The following is a 22,188-nucleotide window of genomic DNA, read 5'->3' as shown; positions in this document are numbered from 1 at the left end:
TTTAAGGTTGTACTCATTTGATTTTACCTCTCTGCTGAATATTTAGCTATATTCTTATTGTATGCTCAACACATATAATTTATGTTTTTCTTCAAGCATACTCTGGAGATATAACTTTACTGTTTTAGGATTTTAGAGTTTCAAATATTCCTGATGAAGGATTTCAGAAAGCACCACACATATTAGTGTTTAATGTTTAGCAGACCTAATACCATAATCTCGATGTTTTTTATAAAGTCTGATTGGCTAACATGCTTTTGTATGTAACCAATCAAAATTAAGGTCTCCACATAGATACTTTGCTTAACCCCATCCACAAGCTCCCTGGCACACCAACCATAACATCACAAGGGCTTCAATAAAAGTCCACACTGATATGATTGGCGGCTTGCCTTAGATACACCCACCAATTTTATTATATATGTTGGAATTTGTAACCTTGTTCTTAGCACACTTAAGTAGTGCTTCAATGCTTCACTTCAGTAAAGGATTGGAAACAAAGATTGTCTACTGAGATTTTTTCTGCTACATTTTGGAATTCTACTGAAATTTTTTCTGCTACATTTTGAAATTCTACTGAGATTTCTTCTGCTATTTTAGAGGTTCATTTGACCCAGTGTTGTGGGCACCCACCAACTGAGACACTTCACAAACAAGTTCTTCACTAGTTTGTTATTTTTGGGGGGTATGTAAATAGTGAGTACCCTGGTAAATGTTGTTAGTCCCAAATGCAAGGAATGGGTTGAATCTGATGGTCTTTGCTTTAATATTCATTATGGCTTAGCTTCCATGGAGACTCATTCTAGATGTTTGACAAAAGAAAGTCAAAGTGGAAATCAGCAGAGGGAGGAGGTCCTTTTTCACATACCTGCATTCAGTGTGGTAGGTAACAGTGATTTATCTTTATGAGCCTTCAGTGATATGGCCAAGAAAGGATGAACAGGCAGAAGGATGTTTGAGCTAAAATCCCTATAATGGGGAGAATAATTTTTTAGACCATAAATGAATTAATGATGTGTATAGTAGGTTGTCTCTGACTGTGAACTGTGGGATGCTACAATATTTTCTATGACATTTTTATTCTTCAGAGGGGAATGCTGATAAAGCAAGAAAAATGTTTTCAGCAAGACACATCCAATCAAAATGTCACCACATTAGGTATGATTTGGAAAAATGTTATTAATCTGAAATTTCATTTCACTGGTTTGTGTAGTGCTAGGGTATACACGCTAGATAATTCGATGCAAATTGGCAACTTCCTATATCCTGTCTACAAAAATCTCATGCACCAGTCTGGACAATATATACAACAATATTCATTTATTTAAGCTAAAACTAAAATGATTCCTCTCTGGTGGCTGGCTTTGCACTTGCTGTTCTCTTTGCTAAAATTTCTGTTCCTTTTCCTCCAGTACTCCTTCTCCTTTAATACCTAAATACATTATATCTCTGCTTTTCCTTGTTTTAATTTCTCTTACTTTTAAATTTATTCCTTTTACAATTAATCTTGCTTTTCTTCATTATTTCTCCATCAACCTCACTTGCTACTTCTAATAAATACTTTCTTCACTCTCCCCTCTCTTCCTCTTCTCCTTCTTAGCCACTTCTTGAATTTTCCACTCTGATATTTGCTTTATGAGTGAATATTAAATGCTCACACATACAATATGTCAACATGTTTCAGAGCTACATGATATTGCATTTATATGTTTTAATGATGGTATGTGTATTTTATTTTACATGCCATATGTGAATTACTACTTGTACTAATCTATGCAAAGGGTGGCCTTATGGTTAAGGTGTTTGCCTTACAAACACAAGGTGTAGAGTTTGAGTCTCACAAGGGATAATTGGCTAGGGTTAAAATGGCTTGCAAGGGTAGTTAGCCTAGTACTAATCTATGAACCTCCTTACAGTGTAGTGTAACAAGATGTCAGTTTTTACCTATGCATATGTAGTTTCTATTTTTTTTATTTGTGGAGCTTTTCTTCCCATGCCTCTTTGCTGATAATGGATAGAATTATTCATTTGGAAATTCCCAGTAAACAAATGTCAATAAATAAACACCATTGGATACATTTCCTCCAATGTGAGCCAATGTAATTAAATATAACTGCTATATGTTTGTGTTCTACCACAGCTGGATCTCATTTCAGTAGATGCCCAAATCATTGAATTTTAGATGCCATATACATTAAAATTGCATTGTGCAGAACTGATTCCATGTTGGGAGGAATTTGTTAAAGTTAATCCTACCACATTTCATGTTTTATGGTCATGTCTTGCATTTCAGAGTTTAGGTAGATAGTTTATAATGATATTTCTGAAACCTATGGTTTGTCTCCTTTTTGTATCCTCTTAACAGTTCTCTAGGGGTACTCTGGCTATGCATTTTGGTAACCAAACAATATTTTGCAAGGAGTGATTTGGTTGGTGTCAGTGATTTAAAGAACATGAGTAGAAACCATGACAATAAACTCACAACTGTACCAGATGTAATAATTGTAGCTCATTCTACAAGTAGCAACAACAAAGTTCTTTTATGGTAATTCTCCTGATGTTTTTAATTTGGGGGCTATGGATTGTTAACAGCCCATGTCTAAATTTCCTCTCAGATGCCAGTCACGTAGGCTAGTGAACACTATTGTAATTTTTGTGCCTGGTTTTACCAGGAATATCCATGAATTGTAAATTAAGTGTTTGAGCATATGTCTGTGAAGGTATAGACTTGGAACATTAAAAAAAAAAAAAAAAAAAAAGGAATACTTGGATACACTGCAATGGAGCTCAGGAAGTTTGCACTGTAGCATCCAATGGGCAGAGCCTAAGCCTTTTGACAGAATCAAATTATGTCCTTACATTTCAAAAAAATGTTCATATCTCTGGAACCATAAGGATTACTAAACAAGTCGAAATGCCAAACTCTTCAGTGCGAACTATTTTTATAGTGGTAGTATTCTTTAGATTCTAGGTCTTAAACCGAATTTTAAAAGTCACGTTAACACAGTCCCCGAGATTCATAAAGCTTGCGCCAGGTGCAGGCGTAGCGTCAGCATTCTAACACCAAACATGGCCGTTGAGTGATCCAGGTACAAGCTGCTCCCACGTGCACTACCCACATACGCTATGCTCGCACAACTCCCGGGCCATGTATGCTAATTACCCCATGTGCAGCAATGTAACATGCAAATGAAGGTATGTAGTGATCCAGGAAGTGGTGCAGGCGTAGTGTAAGCATGCAGAAATATAAACAGTAGAAAACGGTTTACATTTTTGCAAACATAAAATCGTAGCCATGACAGCTGACCAAACACATTTATTATATTGTTAATATATGCCAGTGGCTAAATATATAGCCATTGGCATAAAAAATGTACAAAATATAAAATTAACATTTAATATATATAGTCGCACTATGGCGAAGTGGAAGCGCAGGGCAGCGGTGCAGAAAGAGGATCGCAAGGAAAATATAAAAATATAGAATAAAACTGCAATGTAACACATATCACGATTTCCCCATAATAGTCAATGGCAGGCATGCTACACCATACTATGGCGCAAGGGTTGCTAAGGAGCTGTGACAGTGTTATGCACGGTAGCTAGGAATTAGTAGGCAATGCCATGCAAATAAGAGGAGTAATAGTGAATCACAGTTTCCCTGCTGGTGTAAGGATGCACCTCACAGCATAGTGTTATAACACCGAGGTGTGCCCTTGAGATAAAGATAACATCAAGAGAGGGGTGTGTTGCCATTGCTGTAAGCACATTGGAGCATTGCTAAACCAGTTTGCCCCTAGCTAGGCAAAGCTACAGGATAGGGGTGTGTTGAACTGGCCATAGCTTTGCTTAGCTGAGAGTACACAAGGTAACCGAGTATGCATGTGAACGGAGATGAAAACGCACGTAAACCCGGTAAACGGGTTTGCGCAACATGCACTGCAGCTAAAATAGTAAGGATATAGGAAAGAAATAAGGAAATGCTGCAGCAGGGAAATTGGAGTGCAAATGACTAATTAACACCTAGGAGCCTACAGTGGGCCACTCACAACAGTTAACAAGGCTGCAAGCAGCTACCTGCAGAACAGGAAAGGGGAGAGGCTGTACTGTAAAGAAAACAGTAAAGTGTCAAAGCAGAACAAAACCGATTTGCAGTATATCAGCTACAAGACACATTTTGCCATGACTAGGTAGGGAAAGTACAAAACAAGAAAGATGGCAGGTGGATGCATGCCTGATAATGGGAGGGGATGCAGGTTTAAAAGTGAATTAAAGGGCAAGAGATTAATCAAGGCAGGCAAGCATATCTCCACAGTAAAGGCCCCACACTTGCAGTACTCATTGTAAAAAGCATAATTAAGACACGCTGCAGCTGGAATAGCTCATACACACCCACTGTAGAAATTGCCTCTTGTACACAGACAACCCTCTCCTCCTACCACCCAACACTACAACCTGTGAAACATGCACTTATCTAGCCAAACTGGAGGTAAAGCTCTCTCCAACCAAGACAGAACTTGACAGTCATGAGGAGAAGGTAAACATTTGTACCACACCACATTCATCACATAGTCTCACTAAATCTACACCATCAAAATCCACACATAGTAACACAAAAACATTTGCGGAGGCTCTCAATAATAAGCTGTCTAAGCCAAAGAGACCTCCAAAGCAGAAACACAAGCAACCTCCATCCTCCAACACAACCCAAATGACACATAGCCCACAGACTCAGTGTGCCACTTAACCACAGCCAATAAGGCAAAACAACATACCCAACACACTAGTCATAGGCGACTCTATAGTCAGGCACACAGATGTCCCACTCACTAGGCTAAACAAGGAGAAGGTTACTGTCAGCTGCCTGTTGGGTGCCAGGACCCGCCACATAACCCATGCACTCAGGTCATTCCACAACCAGTACAAATATGACTCTGTCATTGTCCATGTTGGTGTGAATGACCTGAGACGTACCTCCCTGGACTACATGAAAAGAGACATGGAAGAGCTCTCCAATCTTGTAGCCCAGGCAGGTATGACCCTAGCCCTGAGTAGCATTCTGCCATCGCCCAGAATGATACCGCAGTACAAGGACAAAATTATTGACTTCAACAATTGGCTAAGCTTCTGGTGTTCTAAGGTGATCCAGTATCTGTCTGCTTGGGATGACATGGTCGACAGACCACAATGCTTTGCTACAGATGGCCTGTACCTGTAGCCCCTGGGATTCTGGATACTGGCTAAGGCTCTTGCTGCCCCTGTAGTGCCTTTTTTAGGCAAGGTTCAAATAACAAATTCACCTCCGTAACAGGAACAGGCAAGCAAAAACTGAGGGTGATGCTACTCAATGCTAGAAGTCTAAATCTAAAAATGCACTCACTCGAGGCACTCCTTAAAATGGAGAACATCAATATCTGTGCAGTGACTGAGACCTGGTTCAAGGCTCCAGAGAGCACCCCTGCACTACCAGGCTATAACTCATACCACACTTTTCGGCCATGTAACCTGGACCAAAACACCAAAGGCAGAGGTGTGTCCATATTCATTAAGGATATCCATAACTCCAGGCTAGTTGCTCAGCATAATGCATCTGAATCCCCCACCATGCCCCAGGATTCCCACTCCTCTTTTCTTGATATACTGGAAAATATTAGGGTTCAACCAAACACCCTAATAATGGGCGACTTCAACTACCCCACCATTAACTGGGAAAACTACTCATGTACCAACTCCTTAGCTCAACGCTTTCTGGAATTCATACACTCCAATGCCCTGGATCAACTTATCCACACCCCCACCAGGGGGCAACAATATCCTAGACCTAGTCATTACCAACATGACTGACCGGTGTTCCACACCTGAAGTCAACTCCTCATTGGTCCGATCCGACCATAAGCTAGTCACCCTTGATATCCACATCCCGCCCCATCCCCATTAAGGAAACCATGGTACAAAATTTCTCCAAAGCCAACTTCATGCTTCTTAAGATAGAAGTGGTGAACTTCATGACACCCATGCAGATGGACAATACAGTTACAACTGCCGAATCCCACACAAATGCACTGTATAAGCACTTACACAAGTGCATGGATCGGGCTATCCCAAACAGAGCCGAGACGCTATCCTCCAAAAAAAGGAAGCCAATCTGGTGGTCCCCTGCCATAAACAAACTGTACAACAGAAGGAAGAAACTGTTGCAAAAGAGAGTAAAATCCTATGAGTGGAGGAGCTCCCTGGTCAGCCTCAGTAAGAAGCTGAGATCCCTTATAAGATCCTCCAAAGCTTGCTATGAAATCAAAATCGCCGCTAATTCTAAGGACAACCTCAAAGCATTCTATAGCTATGTCAAGAATCTCGAAGGCAACACCCAGATCTGCTCTAAGTTACAGCATAAAGGCATGAAAATTACAGAACCAACTTATATTGCCAACATCCTAGCAGATAGGTTCAGTGCTAACTTTACCTCCCCTCACCCCCCTAAAGGACCCATATATATAGAGGATGAATGCAGAGTCCCTGTAATCACAACTATGCAGGTAAAAGCTGCACTCTCTAAAGCCAAAAACACAGCATCCATGGGACTGGACAACATCCCAGGCTGCATTTTACATGAACTTCATAACAAACTGGCTCCCCACTTAAGCACCATGTTCAATAATAGCCTTGCATCAGGCTTTGTGCCCACAGAATGGTGCAGAGCAACAGTTATCCCACTCCACAAAGGGAGAGCCACCACTGATCCTGGGAACTATCGAATTATTAGCCTGACAAGCCTGGTCTGCAAATCAATGGAATGCATCATCATGGAACTCATAAACAAAGACATTGGTAACCTGCAAATTCTGGATCCCACCCAGTTCGGGTTTGTGAAAGGCAGATCATGCCTCCTGAATTTGATCAACTTCTTTGAGGCAGTTACCAAAGCCGTAGATGAGGGTAAGGTGGTTCAAACAGCCTATCATGACCTCACCAAGGCTTTTGACACCATCCCCCATTCTGGAATTATAGCTAAACTCACTAAAATAGGTATAAATCCCTACATCACAAGATGGGTTGCCAACTGGCTCACTGACAGAACCCACACTGTAAAAGTTGCAGACTCCAAATTTGACCTCAAAGCAGTGACAAGTGTAGTACCACAGGTTTCCATCCTGGGACCTCTCCTGTTTGGTATCTACTTCTCTGAAGTACAGACTAACACAGAAGGCCTCTGGCTAATGACGTTCGCAGATGACTGCAAACTAGGAGCCATAGTCAAGTCCCCAAATGATGTGGACATCCTACAGAAGGGCCTCGAAAGACAGATGCTTGGTGTCAGAGCCATGGCCTCAAGCTCAATGCCAAAAAGTACAGTGTCATCCCATTTGGTAAAAACTCTGTACCCATGAACTACCACTTAGGCAGCAATCTACTTAACACCGAATGTGTGATAAGAGACCTTGGGACCCAGGTGGACAGTAGTCTCTCCTTTGATAGTCACATCGCCACAGATGTCAGGAAGTCCTTCTACGTGGCACACCTCATCATAAAAGGGTTCTCATCCAGGAAAAAAGAGGTCATTGTTCCCCTCTACTCGACACTCATTAGACCCATTATAGAGTACAATGCCCATTTTGGAATGTACCTCAAAAGACATCTGCAGCAGCTGGAAAGGCCACAGAAGTACCTCACAAAGAGGATTACTGGCCTCAAACAAATGCCCTACACTGACTGCCTCAAAAAAACTCCAGCTTTACTCCGTAGCATATCATCTACTCCGAGGTGATCTCTGCCTAACATATTAAGCTATATCAAACCCAGAGCTGTTGGACATGCTACACCTAAAGAAATCCCAATCCCTCCGAGCTACACCCTCTAGGGACCTAAACCATGTCACCACAATAAATAGGACATGCTGGAGGGATAGATTCCTGTCCCAGAGACTTCCCATACTCTGGAACAGGCTACCCATCTATATCAAGCAAAGTTCTTCATTAGCACTCTTCGAGAAAAATCTTGATGAGTGGATGGAAAATAGGAAATACACCCCGGGGATCACTTCTGTGTCTCTGCTCAACAGTGGCACAGGAAAATAACTTTCTTGGGTGGTGTACGCCAGGGAACCTTGTTGGCTAGGCTTACATAGGCCCTTGGCCCGATAGCCTAGTACCTACCTATGAACCTATGAACCTATGACATCAACAGCATCCATAGCACCATAGTATAAAGTGTGAAAGCACCTCACACACATTTGTTTATTCCCATACATTCTGCACCAGTGATGTATATAGACGGGGAACTTTTAGTATGTACATGTTAGGGGCTGTCATAGCTTTGATCCACCAGCATGTGTTGGAGACTGAAGGTGGTGTGGAGGATGATGCACATGACCACCTCTGGCACCAGAGGAGGAGGAGAGTGTTCAGACCCAGGGTAACCTACCAGATGCTACATGATCTGGAGATAGTAGAGCATTACAGGGTGGACAGGGACATCCTACAGCAACTTGTTGAACTGTGCCAGCCACACCTCAGAGCCAGAACAGAGGGGAACCCATACCAGTGGATAAGAAGGTATGTGTAAGCCTGAGAATACTAGCTACAGGTACCTTTCAAAGACCAACTGGGGATATCATGGAGATCTCACAGGCATCAGCATCCAGGGTACTACACCAGTTCCTGGATGCCATGTTACCACATGCCAATGAGCACATATACTTCCCCCGAATGCAGGAGGAGTTGTCCAGAAATATGAGTTTCTTCCACCGTGTGGCAGAATACCCGGAGGTACTGGGTGCAATAGACTGCATGCACATGCACATCAAGTCACCACCAGTGAGCAGGGTAGGTGCTACATAAGCTGCAAGGGATACCCCTCCATCAACTGCCAGGTCATGTGCAATGCCCAGGACATTATCATGGATGTGTGTGCTGACAGTACTGGAAGCTATCATGACTCTCACATCTGGCATGCATCAGTTATTTGCCAGAGGGGACATCCCAATAGGCCACCTGGTGGGGGATGCTGGCTATGCAATGGAACTGTGGATGATGACTCCCATCAGAAATGCACACACACACCCATGCAGGAAAGCCATAATGAGGCACACGCACAAACCAGAATCATCATAGAGTGTGTGTTTGGGATGCTGAAATCATGGTTCCATTGCTTGGACATATTTGGTGGAGCCTTGCAGTGCTCTTCAGGCACGTGTGCCCACATCTTCATAATATGTGCCATGCTACACAGTATGGTCCTGTGGAATAGCTGCAGCAGGGACAGAATGGTGAAGGCCCTCACAGCCCACCACCACCATTGCAAAGGGCCCCACAGGCACAGAGGTACTCAGACCATGAACACCCTAAGTCAGCCCCAGTAGGCAGATGGAGGCATGCCCAGTATACCTATGCCTTGACAAAGAGGGAACGTATAGCACACACACTGATAGTGTATACACCTAGGGACTGACACCTTTCTCCACATGCACACACAGTAAAAATGGATGGTACACACACAAGACTACTTGTAAATTGCCATGTATAGGCAGTCTACTGTGTGCATCCAATATAGGCAGCCCTCAACTATTGCACACACAACTGCCATTGGCACAAGGTAAGTCAACACCGGAACAGTAAATTAAGCTATCAGCATGTGCTGATACTGTATGTATAGATACATAGGTAGGTACTTGGCCAACTGCCAGAGGACATTCATAAGCCCAGCCAAAATGTGTCAGCTTTTGCCACCCAAATGATTCATTAACTGTCCGTCTGTGGAGCAGAGCCAATGGCGGGATCCCTGGGGTGCATCTACTGTTCCTCATCCACTCTTCAAGGCTTCTCTTGCAGAGTGTTAGTGAGGGCTCTGTATAATGTAGTTAGGGATGTTGTTCCAAAGTATGGGGAGTGTCTGTGACAGAAATCCATCCCACCAGCATCTTCCAGTTATTGTTGTGGCAAGGTACAGCTCAATACAGTGTGGCTCACTGTGACATGGGTTCCCACAAGTGGAGCATATCCATTAAGCCTGAGTTCAACATGGCTGTGTTGGCCAGCAGAGATCATCTCTGGGTAAACGAGATGCCACTGAGTAAAGCAGGAGTTTATTCAGTCTGGCCGCATAGGCCATATGTTGGAGGCCAGAATTCCCCTTGGCGAGGTACATTCGTGGACCTCCCAACTGTTGAAAGTGCTTTCTGAGGTACATCCCAAATGGGTTATTATACCCAATGATGGGACTGATGAGTGATGAGTAAAGGGGCACTATAACCCCAGTATGTCTAGATGGGAACCTTTTAGTAATCAGATGGCCTACATAGAAGGATGCCCTAACTACTTTGGAGATATGATTGTCAAAGGGGAGATCACTATCTACCTTAGTCCCCAGATACCCCATTACCGTGTCCATATTAAAGTGGTTGCCACTTATGTGTTAATATGTGGGTGCTTAATAGTCCACAGTGGAATGACCACGCAGTTAGTAGCACTTGGCTGGAGGCCATGATGTTGACACCTTGAGACGGTCTCTGTGAGGCCCCTTGAGGGATGTCTGTGTCAGCTGGACTATCAATTATGGCTCCCAGTTCACAGTCATTGCCAAACATGGTCTGCCGTATTCCACCTGTGTTTGCCTGTACCTCTGAGAAGTATATGCCTAACAGTAGGGCTCCCAGGACTGAGTCCTTTGGGACACCAGTCGTGACTGGTCAAGAGTTGGACCTGGAGACCGCTAGTCGTACCATGTGGGTTCTGTGTGTAAGCCCACTGGCAACCCAACCTGTGATGTATGGGTATATGTACAGGCTGGTGTGTTTATCATTAATACCTAAGCAGGGCATGGTGTCAAAAGCCTTGGCAAGGTCCAGGTAGTATGTGTGAACCATCTCTCCTGTCATCTAATGTTTTGGTGACTGTATGTAAGACGTCAAACAGGTTCAGTAGGCATGAACTGCACACAACCAAGCTGACCTGGGTTGGGTCACGTGTTCAGAGGTTACCAATGTCTTTGGTAATGAGTGCCATTAGGATGCGATCCATACCATTGCAGACCAGGCTAGTCAGGCCTATGGGGTGGTAGTTACCATGGTCAGTTGTGATTCCACCTTGATGGAGTGGAATAACCATTGCCACGTGCCATTGTATATGCATGTAGCCTGTGGAGAGGCTGAGGTTGGAAAGCTTAATTAGGTGAGGGGTCAAGTTGTCTTGTACAGTTTGCAAGATGCAGTCAGGGACAACATCTGCCTCCATTGACACTGTGTTCTGCTGTTAGAGAGGGCTATTTCCACCTGTGTGTCTCTGATGTGTGGTATACTGTACCTTTCGGGTAGTGCTGTGGGCTTTTTAGGGGTTGAAGTATGCACTGAATGTATCTGCAAGGATTTTGGCGATATCAGTAGGGTCAGCATATTTTGTGCTATATTTCACAGGCACAATGCAAATCTATGTGTCACCATTTAGATCCTTGACATAGCCAAAGAAGGCTTTCTGGTTATCTTTCGAATCCTTGCATATTTTCCTGCTGATGTTAGCCTTGGATGATGTCATGAGGAACCTACGTATCATACTAATAGTGGTCACGGATGTCTGCCCTTCGTGGGATTTGCTGTTTGTCTGGAACACTGTCCTACTTCTGTACTTTAGCCTGTTTATTGCAGATGTCCACCAGACTGGTGTCCTTGTCTAGGAGGATACAGTCTTGGTTTACCACTGATGGCATGATCCATACATCCGTGTAGATGCTTATAGATTGTATTTGTAAATCTGTCTGTATCTTGAGCACTGTTTCCCTTTAGCATGGGGGATGCGAAACCCCCCACCCCTGTCAATAGTAGTGTAAAGTTAGCTGTAGGAAAGGTACACACTGTGGTATCCATGGGTGGGGGGGTGCTTGGGTCTGGAAACAGTGAATAGCTCATGGTCAGATCTAACCAGTGACTGGTTAACCTCCACTGTGGTGCACCTGTTGCCCATGTTGGTGATGACCACTTCTAGTATGTTTCCACCCCTCGTTAGGGCAGTTACCACCTGATACAGGGCATATGAGTGATAAATTTCAGGAAGCACTGGGCCTGGAAGTGAGTACTGGAGTAAGTTTCCCAGTTAATGGTATGGTAGTTGATATCGACCAATGCCATGGTGTGCATTAGGACTGTCATGTTCTCCACTGTCTCCAGGTAGATGGAGTGGTGGTCCTGGGTCATGGAGGGTGATCCATAGTAGGCCACAGTTTACATTGCAGTTGTGGCTGATGTTAGCTGCACATGGATGATCTCAAGGATATGCTGCCCCACTAATCCGGAGGTGTAGGTATCCCTGATGAATCTGGATACACCCTCCATGTCTGTGTCAGTCCATGTTCTGTGGCTGAAATGTGTGGTATGGGTTGAAGTCTGGTAGTGCTGGTGTGCTCTCAGGAGCCTTAAGACATATCTCATTTACTGCACAGATGTTGATGTTGTCCATCCTGAGGAGTGCTGTGAGTGCATGCATGTTGTGATCGCAACCGTTGGTGTTGAGTAGCATAGCCCTCATTGATTCAGCTATTGTGCTGTTTGCAGAGCTGGTATTCATCTTTGAGATTCTCCTAAATAAGGCACCATGGGGACGCCAATAGCCTTGGCCAGTATTCCAAAGCCTAAGGCTGACACATGGTATTGTTGCATGCATGTTTCCCATCTGTGCTTGTTTTACATCTCTCCTGTAGGTAACCTACTGGTAAGCAATAGAAAGCCTTAAACCTATACAAGTCTTCTAGCTTCCAAGATAGGCTTTTGGAGTGACTAAGTATCAGCATTCTGTATGTTCTTGCTGTAGTTAACTGTTTCCTGACTACATGGTGGTTTCTCACTGTATATTGTGATCTGAAAGTCTGTTTATTCACATATTATGGCTGTGATGGCCTGCACTTTAGAGGTTCACAGATAACCTACTACCTATCTGCCCAAGGGCAATTAGAAGCATAACTACAATGTGTTGGCTTTCTCCGCACCATTGATGATGTAACTGAGCCCCTGTCAAGCATAGCCAATGAAGCAATTCCAGGCAGAGTTGCTGAAAGCTGTTGAAGACTGGGGTTGTGAAGGGTGATAGGGGCACTTAGTGCTCTAAAGAGGGCATGTTAATGTGACAATTCAACACCATTCAATTCCCCCAGCAGGTCTTGCAGCTTTCAAACTGGCCAGGCTCCCCCACCACCTGGCTATATGGTTCTGGGACACATGAACCCAGGGGTGTATATTCTGTTACCCATTCACACAACAAGGTTTCCCTTGAAGTGTGTCAGTGAGGGGTATGCCTAATGTAGTTAGCAATGTAATGTATTGTCTCACAGTACATTTGTTATATGTTGTTATTTCAAGAGTAAGTGAAGCTCAATGGGTTTGGGGGCCTCCGCCCTTTGCTTAGCCTAGTTTACACATAGAAATCATCTAAATAAGAAATAGGCGGAAGCAACGTTAATGTCAACAGTGTAATGGTTACATCATCTGCATAGTATCTGGGCATTCGAGGTCCCAATCCCAATAAAGGCAGGGATGATTATCATGTTCAAAACTATACCTTAACCACAGCTTGCATATATAGGTAGCAGTCGTCTGTATTATAAACATTCGAAACACCCATGTAAACCCACGTGTGCTGGAGAGTACAGTCAACAGACAATGTAATGTTATGTAAGCACATACTGAGATGTTACTTCACTGACATGTATATATCCTGAGTAGTTAGCAGATGCGGCTGTGTTTGCGCGCACAGGTTATACTTTACAAAGTTAGTTGATGAGATGTTGGACATGCTACACTTAACACATCCTGATCCCAAATAAACACATACTTCATGGACATCCGCCTTTCTAGTACAAGGATCACAACATGCCTGACAGATTTCTGTCCCATACACTTAACAAACACTTGTCATACTATGCATCCCTGTCCAGCGAAGCTGCACATCACCCCTTTCTGTGACATGGTGTGATGACCGCATGCCAAATATATCAGTAACCCTGTGGATCAGTTCTGTGGCACTGCTTGAACTGGCCATTGAAACTTACCTGTCTGTTGCCTATGGCTAGGTAACTTGTCTGCCTAGGCTCATAAATGGCCCAGGGCATATAGCCTACTAGTTCACTATGACCATACATGCTATAGTTGATATTCAACCCTGCATATACCATCAGGATAGCTATTGTCCCATGTGTAACACATGTGCAACACAGGCAATACATGGCAGGATGTTACACAGCTGTACAGTGCCATGTAGATGTATATGGCAAAACACATACATGCTTGCAAGTCTGCAGGGTCACAGGGCATGTCCCTAACAGCTATGTATGACTATATATGTGACATATACACAGCATTAAGGTTGATTGCATTAATGTGAACACATCCAGGCATGTGCTGATAGGTAAAGACACTAGTACAGACAAACAGACATGCCCATGTCAAGACAACATCCATATGGAGTATGAGCAATGTCATCACATGACACACACATATATGGTGAGAACATCACATCACCAGTAAATGGCAAAGGTGTGTGACTTAAACATGTCAGTGGTGTTAGTGTCATGTAGATTTGCAAAGACTTATTTGTAAACTTAATAAATGTGATGTGCATGTATGTTCAGCTGTACTGCTGTACTTCTCTGTGAGTTACTGTGACCTGTCTCCATCATTATGTCTTCCAGGTATGCCATGTAGCAGGCTGCCAGCATACACCTGCTTGGAGGATGAGGTCCTCATCCCATACTTCCTCGAAAACCATACAACAGTCTTCAGCCATGTGCCACAGGATGCATAGCAGCAGGATGCCCTGTGGTAGGAACTCCGCAGCAGGGTAAATGATGTTGGTGGTCACAATTGCACCTATCAGCAGGTGTGCCAACACTGCACTGACCTCATAAGATGGGCAAAACAGCATGCTAATGCAATTGCCAGAACAAGATTCAACAGGTGGAGGGGGGCACTCACCCAGCCCCCACTCACACATACTGAGGAGCTACTGGCCAACCTGGGGACACCTGCAGACCTCCATCCACAAGCTTTAGCTGGTATTGTGGAGGTGGGTGTCTCTCAACCACCGAGCCTGGAGTTGCCTGGTAGGTCAATACTGCACATATAACACAACTATATTTCACATAGTTACATGTGTTACTGTACAATATGTAATGTAACATCATATGCAAGGCATGTATGAACACATGCCACATACTATAGTCTGCTACTCTATGTATGCACAGATGTGCATACTCCATAGTATAGTGTATTGTACTGGCTTATGTGCTAACATGGACATTGCACCCTATAGGTATCACACAGGTGTGGATAATGATCTTACTGCTGTGACACTCCTATTTAGGTACCTCTGGTGTTTTGCAGTGGCAGCAGCCTGTGTCAGGTGAGATTGTTATTATTTACCAGGCTTGATAATGCACAGATCATATTAATTGCATGCTATCTGCCATAACACACGTACACATAATATATGGTGGGCCTGTTAATAGACACTGGTCAGACCTGCAATGCATTACAGTTGGTACCCATGTTAAACAATTGAAGACTATATGAAACACCTACACTAAACCTTCCAAACTGTCATTGCCAGATGTGTGGACAACTGTGAATACAATGGTGGAGGTATGTTTCACTGTAGGAACAGGTACTACATATCAGCATTACACATGTTAGGAATACAAACAGTACTGTACAGAGAGCATATGTGTGCACACACTCTAAATGTGTTGGAGCTGGAGTATGACTGGCCCACAGGATACACCCTTGTGGATTATTCCCTTGCTATGAATGTCACACAATGTTATGTGCTATTTGACATGTCCATGACAGGTAGTGGGCTGACTGCAACACTGCTCAACTATCCTGCAAAACATGATGCCTTATATCCCATACATACCACCCTTTGTCTGTATAACCCTGGCCTCAGTTCAGCATATGACATCTATGGGTGTATGTCATATGGGATAACACTGACATGTGAAATAGATGGCCATCACAACCATTGGACAGAACATGTGTACACGTGGCCATGGAGGATGGCCAGAGACATGAAGCAAAACATACAGTAGAAGTGATGTACATGTGTGCACACCTTGTTGTACATTGGCTCGACACAATACAACTATGGCCTTTGTGTAATGGCGATATTGCAGATGTGAAACACTAAACATCATACAGGCCTGTGCACAGCTTGTGTAGGCATGAAATGAAACCACCACATAACATGTCTTGAACATCTTGAGTGTGTCACGGCATGAACGCATTCAGCTATACAGTATCCAAATACATACATGTGTTGCACAACATACACATGCAACCACATCAGGCCACAGATACAGTACATTCAACTTGCTGGTGTCAGACATCACTGTCATGCCTGCTTCTCATGTGTGTGAGGTACACAAATTGCATGTGGGACATAGAGTACTGCTAAGTTAGCCATGTGTGGGCATAGTTGCCAGGCATCAGTAATATGGTTACAGATGTGCAGGGGTGTCATCCGTATACCCTTCAGTGACCTGTGTTACACATTCCACATTAGGGTTTAGTGTGTATACACCTCAGTGATGTGGGTTGCATTCCACATTAGATATGTATTGTATGTGAACATAGTCATGGCTATGAACTGTGTCAGTAACTCCCACTGTATACCAGTTGTGAAGCCACATGATGCCCTGCAATGGCTATACACATCAGCTCAATGTGCAGTATGTTAATGCATATTTGTAGGGTGGACAGACAACATTGCGTCAGCTGAAGACCCATGTTAGTATAACATGTCCCTACATTGGGACACCATTACCGCACTGTAGATGGGAAAGGACACCACTGTGTTACACATGTATGCATGTCACTCAACACGTTAGCAGAATACATGTCATAATACATGTGATTGGCAAGGTCATATGCCACACACCAGGCCGGTGTACTGTAAACCTGTGTTGGTCTGTGGCACCATTGCAAATTAGGGACAGCCATGTCAAGCATGTGTGTACAGCCACATGCACAATGTCTGTAGACTCAGCTCAAGGGTAGGCAGAACAATGTTGAACAGACATGCATTGCTTTGGGGGAGATATGCAAGCTAGGGCTCAGGCAAACATAGTATTCAGTCGACATACCCTTCTGCACATGTCCTCACACATAGGGGTGGTGGCCAACACAAAGTATCAGTGGCAGATGTACAAAGGTCAGCGATGGTCTGTTAACATGTGGTGTATGTTGCACACACCATGGCAGTGTGGTGCAATGGTGCAAAGTGCATGCATTGTGTTGCAGGTATGTGGCATAGGCTGCTAACACAAATGGTGCAATACAGGTATTTATGCTAACCACCACTATAATTGTGCAAGGTGCATGCCATCTGCTATAACACATGCATGCTGTTGTGTGCAACTCAGGGATGTATGATAACTACCACTATAATTGTCTAAGTTGAATGCCATCTGCCATATCACCTGCATGTAGCGTGTGTCTGTGTGTGTCTATATGTGTGTCTATGTGTGTCTGTGTGTGTGTGTGTCTGTTATAACTTGTAATGTACAGTTCTTGTCTTCCCCTCACAGGTGTTGATGTAAGTGCATTGCCTTCCTGCAGTCCACCTGATGTTAGTGTCCCCAGAGACTCTAGCAGTGATGATGATAATATGATTGAGGTACAGGCAGGGTTGTCAGGGGCTGAATCTGTGCCATTGATTGCCATTCCACCTGTATTCCCCTAATCCTCACACACAGTTCCCCTGCCTACACATACTCCATCACCACTGGCCATAGAGGAAGGACAGTTGGCAGGTGGTAGCATGGAATAGGGAAGTGTGGAGACTATGGAAGGTGTGCTGCACACCATGATCCCAGTCAACTGACTGGTGATGTCCCACACAGGCATGTGCCAAGTGTTGCTCATAGAAGGACCACTGGCCAACATGCACCTGTGAGACAAAGCACATCAGCTGGAGTCACCAGATGCATGTTTCAGGCTGTAATGGAGGCACATGCTGAATGGCACAACAGAGAAGGTCTGAGGCTTCAGAGGGCTGCTGTCCATTCATTAACTGACAACATCCAGGCAATTGCAAATGCTCACCATCATCTTGCAGATGTTTTGGATAAACGATTGGGTGACATGGTGGGAGTCCTTGATCATGCCATATCAATCTTCGAGTGTGGAATGTCTGTGCTGGAACATCTAGTGGGAGTGAGGTGTCGGGCACGTGGACATAGGTCAGCTACATCACCTGTTGAAGGTTTACGTGAACATGCTACTGCACATGCTTGCTCCCATAGTGGTGGTAGCAGCAGCAGTGCAGCTGGTGCTGTGCAGTCCACACCAGGACACAGCAGGCCATGTGCACGTGGTCCTGGATGGTCCCAACAGGGACACGATTCCAGTGGACATGTGTCATCAGACAGTACTCAGTCTGGACCTCTGCCTGGTAGTGCACATGCAACCCCTGGCAGGCGCAGGTCACATGGCCTTGGCCGGACACTGTGAATTGTGAAACCTGCCTTGTACAGTCTGCAGCTGTCAATAATACCCCTGTGTAGGCCAACCACATACCAGACCTGTGTGCATGCATACACACACACACACACACACACACACACACACACACACACACACACACACACACACACACACACACACACACACACACACACACACACACACACCAGAAACAAATGTAGGGCACCTCAACACACACATGCATAACATCCACACATGCCCAATGATATCACAGGCCCTAACACACACACACATGATTTCATCCAATGGCGCAACCTAGGCCTCTGGCAAACATTATCACCCTGTGCATATGATGATGCCTGTGCCGCATCCCTGTCATCCACACCATCAGTGCAGGGATATGCTCATATGGTCTGATGCACAGGGTGAACATACTAGGTAGACGATTGTAGATTAATATTGTTGACTAGTGTTGACAGGCAGCAGACATACCATGTATTACAGTTTTAGAATGCATTTTGTACGTTTGACAGTATGTATCATGTATAACAATATGAACAGCATGTTGATCTTGATGTTCTGCCTTCCTCTTTCAGGTGCAGTCGCATGTGCCAGGGGATGTTGGTGTTTGTGGTTAGTGTCCCATATGTATATGTTGACTACTCACAGGTCTGCATGACAATACCTGCATGCACTTTGTAGCTTCCACATCACAATTATAATCTTCCATGTTTCAATTATGTTTACTGTTCTAATGATCCAAGAGCATGATAGCTGTGTAGTAAGCTACTGTGTTCAGAGCTGTCACATCCATAGTGGGTGACATCACAGGTATAGTTACCTGCAGTGGGGAGGAGGTAAAAGAGTGGTATAGCGGATGACAAGGGTAAAGGCCAGTGGAAATAAAGGCTTCTTATTGGGAAGCAGTAATACCCACTGCCATGACAGCATGCAAACGCAGACACACCCACACACTCAGGGATTCACAGGCACAGTAACACACACTCTGACACACACAGTTAGTGTTCGGATGAGAACCCCTGCCTATGTGCATATCATCATTATAGTACTACGCAATTATAAGACGCACCACAGAGATTACACATGTACAGGTAGTCAGAACAGCCTAAGATTGAGGACATTGACAGGGATACTACAGTGCAGTGATTGCATGTGGGGAGGGTGGTTCATCAGTAGGCTATGTAACAACAAGTCACACCCCAAGGTGTACATGTTAACAGGCGGATAGAATGCCTGTCTAAGATTGATGATATCAACAGGGATACCAGATTGCATTGAGTGGATGGAGGGAGTGGGCATTAACATTTCACTATGGTAAAATACAGAGGCACTCCAGGGACAGGACAGCCATACACATGGACAGCCATACACACACACACACACACACACACACACACACACACACACACACACACACACACACACACACACACACACACACACACACACACACACACACACACACACACACACACACACTGTGGCATTCACAAAGATATACACCTATGTCACACACATACAGACACTTGACATGTGTGAGGTTCAACCACCTGCCTATGCCTTTGTTTCTACACTTCACTCTGTACTGATGTCAACAGCAATGTTCAGGAGAGTGAAAACATGTGGGATGTATTCCCAACCATAGGTGACATATATGGACACACACACACACACACATGCAAGTACTGTGAATCAAACACCTGCCTATCTCATGATAGGTATTATAGAAGTACAGCACTATCACAGGCCAGTTATTTTACATTAAAAGGGTTCGTGGTCTGCACTCTTGTGGGAGGAGAGGCTGGACTCTGCCCTTCTGAGCTGGGAATTTCTGGTTAAAGGCTTATAGTGCCTGCATATTTGAACTGCTTCTTACTGAAATTGGTACACCTTGTTTGCTGTAGCGTACACTAGATCCAGGCCTGCTGAATCTAGCTTTGTTTGTATAACTTGAGCACTAATCCAGGCATTCTTCAAAGTATTCAATTGTATTTAATACTGCTTGGTAGTAACTTGATTAAAGTGTAGCTATCATTCTAAGTCTTTTGGATTAAGCACTTGGGCTTCAGACCAGTTGTTTTACATTAGGAAGGTTTGTGGCCTGCACTGTGGTGGCAGGACAGGTGGCTTACATCCTTCTATGTTGGGAACTGCTGATTGAGGGCTCAGTGTCTGTTATTCTAAAAGTGTATTAGTTCTGGTTTAAGCACTTGGGCTTCAGGCCAGTTATTTTACATTAAGAAGGTTTGTGGTCTGCACTCTTGTGGGAGGAGAGGCTGGACTCTGCCCTTCTGAGCTGGGAATTTCTGGTTAAAGGCTTATAGTGCCTGCATATTTCAACTGTTTCTTACTGAAATTGGTACACCTTGTTTGCTGTAGCATAGACTAGGTACAGGCCTGCTGAATCTAGCTCTGTTTGTATGCATGTTGTTTGCTTGTTATTTCCCTGAAATGCTAATACCACCTAAAACGTGGCTTTTCAGCACTTCTGTGGATCCCTAGTGATATCTGCATTGCTTACTGTACTCATTTCCTTGTTTCACTTAAAAGAAAGTTACTGTTTGTCGTTTTTGCATTTACGTTACCTGTAACACATTGCATTTAAGTTACCTGGCACTTGCTCACTAAAGGCACTTGCTCACTAAAGCAATTATATAAGTCAGCACTAAAAAATTAAAAGCACTACACTCTCACAAAGTCCTCTCGAGTACCTTGTTTGCCATTGGCCCTTTTTTTTTTCAATTATAAAGGAATTCCCAATACTATTCTAGCATGTCCAAAGGTCAGTTGTCAATCTTCTCTCCAGTCCAGCTGGTGAATCTGGGAATCTTGAGGCAATGTTACAACTGCCTCATGTACACAGACAACCCTCTCCTCCTCCCAATAAATTCCAACACATGTGAGAGATGCATCCATATAGCCAAACTGGAGGCTAAGCTCTCTCAACTCAGTACTGGCGAAACCAGTCAGGAGGAGAAGGAAACCACACTCAGTACAATTCCAGTCTCACATAGACCTACCACGACAGCAGACCAAACACATAAACACACAAAAACATACTCGGAGGCTCTAAATAAAAATCTGCCTAAGCAGCAGAGACCTCCAAAGCAGACACCCAAGCAACCGCTACCCCAAAACAAAACACGTGCAACAGATAGCTCACAAAGCCAGTGTGCCAAACAGTCACAGCCCTTAAGGCTAAACAACACACCTGATACACTTGTAATAGGTGACTCTATCATCAGGCACACTGACGTCCCACTCACCAGGCTGAACAAGAAGAAGGTCAGGGTGAGCTGCCTGTCGGGCGCTAGGAACCACCACATAACACAAGCACTCAGGTCACTCCAAGGCAAGTACAAATATGACTCAGTCATTGTCCATGCTGGTGTGAATGACCTGAGATGTACCTCCCTGGACTACATGAAAAGAGACATAGAGGAGCTCTCTGAGCATGTGGCCCAGGCCGGTATGACCATGACCTTGAGTAGCATCTTACCCTCACCAAGAATGATGCCACAATATGAAGACAAGATGATCAATTTCAACAATTGGCTTAATTATTGGTGTCATTCAAAGGGGATCCAATGCCTGTCAGCCTGGGATGACATGCTCGACAAGCCACGATGCTTCGCTAGGGATGGCCTGCACCTGTCACCCCTGGGCTTTCGGATATTGGCAAAGGCTCTTGCTACCCCCATAGTGCCTTTTTT

Source organism: Protopterus annectens, chromosome 10.part0, assembly GCF_019279795.1.
Source record: "Protopterus annectens isolate FY-2018-M chromosome 10.part0, PAN1.0, whole genome shotgun sequence".
Taxonomy (NCBI): Eukaryota; Metazoa; Chordata; order Ceratodontiformes; family Protopteridae; genus Protopterus; species Protopterus annectens.
The sequence above is the reverse complement of the archived record's forward strand: the minus strand, read 5'-3'. Positions refer to the sequence as shown.